Below are 3,682 nucleotides of genomic sequence, written 5' to 3'. Positions count from 1 at the left end.
AACGCCATGAACCCCAATTCGCGCAAAGCAGACAACCCAGTCGCACCACCCAAATCGCCAACCTCTATGACCACCGCAACACAGACAGAGTTCGTCCAATCTTACCTCGCGCTATCATGGACACCGTCGCGAGAACCTTCAGACCATGTCCTTCCATCATCGCGAGTGCGCCGCGACATCTTTGTCTTCTCCACTATCGCATAACCAGTAGCCATGGAAATTTGGGACGCAGGAGCGAGAATGTGGAGGTAGAAGAAGAAGTAGAAAATCTTTATTTTTCCCACTTTGCCCTTTCAAAAAGCTTATTACACCATCATGCATTCATAACTTTTAATACAAAATTAATTTATAATGCCACGTCTCATTAACTTGAAGTTTGACCATGCCATGTAATCAACACTTAAACGATCGTTTGCTTAATTTAACGGCAGACCTTTAATTGCTCAAATTTTACAAAAATAAGGACCCAGTTGAGACGTCAAAAAAGAAAGAGTCCTATTTGAAATTCTAGATAAAAATAGGGACTTATGAAGACATTAAATCTTATATTTATTATTTTACTGTTTAATTTCTTTTTTCTATAAATATCAACGTTGACTTTTTTTAATAATTAAAGTATCTTTAAAAGTGGATTATCAACTCATGCAAGTGGAAAAAAAATTCTAATTTGGAGTTGGGAACCATTTTTCTGGAAAATAAGAAAAGTAAATGTAATGGTTGGTCTCTTGGAGTAATGGAAAACAAACCATAAGAGTCAAAGTCACGCATTATTAGTACCAAACGACCCTCACAAACGCGTCTAGCTTCTAATACAAAAATGACTTCTTGAGTTTTCTCATACAAAATAGAAAAGTTTATATTTTTTAACATATTTAATTACATTAAATTTAAATTAATTTTATTTTAAATTATTTCATTTTTGAAATATTTTATCTGGATAAAATAATTTTAAATTTTTTTTTGAATAAAATATTTAATTATCAGTAAATACAAAATATATTTAAATATTAAAAATTGATAATAACTAAAAAAACAGTCATAATAACGTTCTTTTTTAGATATCTAGATTCATGTTAATTTTCAATAAAAAATCATCAAGATATTTAAGGAAATTTTTATTTTATCAGTGTTTATCAAGATTTTTTTTTAATTAATGTTGATCACAATAAATATGATTGGTTTTAGTCTAAAAGACATTTTCGTCGATATTATCAAACAAAGTATTAACATTTTTTTCATCAAAATTTCAACCAAATCAACAATGTTTTAGTTTTATTCATGTATATACTCGGCTCAAAAATGTAAGGAAGCATGGTTCAACAAAGATTCATTAAAATTTCGATAGTTTTATTATATCTTTTAAATAGCTATTAAATGTTTCTAAATAATGTCTTTAACATGATTAGAGTACCTCAGTGCGCTATTGTTAAATATAATAAAAACTCGGTGTCTTAATACTCGAGTATAAGAGCAATTCAGTATTTCAATGACCGAATACAAGAGCAACTTAGTATTTCAAAATTTGAATATAGGAAAAGGTCAACAATGACGCCATGATTAGAGAAGAGCTCAGTCAAGCATCAGTATCCCTTCAGTTCATGAAAAGAAAACAATAGTCAAAGAAAAGACAATCCAAAGAGCCTAGAGAGATGTCCAAGATATCAAACTTGGTGAGATAGTAGGGTAAGAAATACAGTGGCTAAGAAAATAAACAACCTCGTGTTACAATACTTTAATCGAAGAATGAACGATTTATACGGTACACCTAGTCTAGAGAAAGTTTGGCAACACTCAAGACTTCAAGTAGAAAGAAAACTAGCACCCAACCAAGATGAACCGTATTTTATTATAGACTTCTCCATAATGGTCTACAAGGTAGAGGAACTTAATAGAAAGTTAATCATCGAGGTCACATCAAGACAAACTTCTAAAGTAGATAACGAAGAAAACGTCCATCGATAGAACACTAATGCATGCATTTTTATGCCCTAATATAGCCTCAAATCTTAGATTTTTAATTGGTTTTGTACTTTAAAACAATATTTTAATTAGGATTTGTTATAATTGGATTCATTGAGCATGAGATAGAAAAACATGTTAAACGTAGATTTTTCGTTGCATAAGTGCGCTTTGGATATTTTGATTTGTAGTAATGTAGCTATAACAAAGTTAAGTACATGGAGGTGTGGAAATACAAAATATATTTAAATATTAAAATTTGATAATAACTAAAAGACATTCATAATGATGTTCTTTTTTAGCTATCTAGATTGATGTTAATTTTCAATAAAACTCATCAAGATTTTTTTAACAAATTTTTTATTTTATTACTATTTATCAAGATTTTTTTTTAATTCATGTTGATCAAAATAAATATGATTGGTTTCAGTCTAAAAGAGACATTAGTCGATATGGATCAAACAAAGTATTAAGATTTTTTTAGCAAAATCCCTCAAAACGCACAGCACACTCTCTAACTAACAAAATCCCTTCACATATCAAGGTATGAATATATGCACAGGTTTGGAAGCCCTCAAAACGCACAACACATTCTCCAACTAACAAAATCCCTTCACATATCAAGGTATGAATATATGCACAGGTTTGGAAGCCTATGTATTGTATGATCGTTTGGTCAGCTTAAAAATCAGATAGTTTTGTCAGCCTATAATCCTAAATGAATTAGTTGGGTAGCCAAGCAGTAAAATTAAATTGGACTTAGTGTTGAAGATGATTATATTAAGCCTAAGCAAGACCATTACCAATTGAGTCGTAATTAGGTTAGTGCTAATTTGAAGCCCATACCAAAATCTGTAAATACAAGCTTGTAGTATTGTGGTAGGTTGGTTAACGAAATAACTAGAAAATACTAGAATGGAGGGATTGAATAGTGTTGTGGAAATATTTTTGCCAAAAGGTCATTTAACAACTTTGTTATAGATTAAACGGTCTACACAAGTTGTCAGACGCTTGATGTAAATACAAGGTTTCTTGGTGACAAGAAACCCTAGTAGTTCTAGTTTGGTCCAAAAAAACACCTGAGTCTTAGACTTAAAACTGGAAAACAACTTTATTACTTCGAAACAAGTAGGATATCGACTACAGCCAAGGGACAAGGCTCCCCCTTCTCACAAGATGTCACAAATCTTGTTTATTCCTCTCAATTACAAAAACAACTACCCCTCTACAAGACACCCTTACCCATATATAGTCTTCCCCCCTAGGAAAATTATAACAGCCTAACAACCCCAAACCACCTAACAACTTATGTTCTGTTTTTAATTCCCTTTCTCCTAACATAGACCCTCATAATCCTATCATTACACGCTACGGCTTGAACAACTTTGTCCTCAAGGTTAAAATCTGGAATTGATCCCATATGGTCACCTCATCCTCCCAAGTAGCTTCCTTTGGTCCCTTATTGCACTAGTTCTTCTTCTTGTTGATTCGCCCTCTACTCTAGCACTTTATCGGAATAACAAGTTGCCATTTTACCTTGCAAGTCCTTCTTTCTCCACTTATTGAGTTCCCATCGCTGCTTTTAACTGAGACACATTGTAGACTAGATGGATGTAGGTTGTATTTGGCAGTTGTAATCCGAAAGCGACTAGTCGCACCTGTTGGAGCACCTGAAAGGGACCATAGTATCTAGATGACAACTTTGGGTGTAATTTGGCATTAA

This window comes from Vigna umbellata, chromosome 11 (genome assembly GCF_029865625.1).
Source record: "Vigna umbellata cultivar VRB3 chromosome 11, Vumbellata_1.0, whole genome shotgun sequence".
In the NCBI taxonomy this organism is placed as follows: Eukaryota; Viridiplantae; Streptophyta; class Magnoliopsida; order Fabales; family Fabaceae; genus Vigna; species Vigna umbellata.
Note: the sequence above shows the minus strand (reverse complement) of the source record.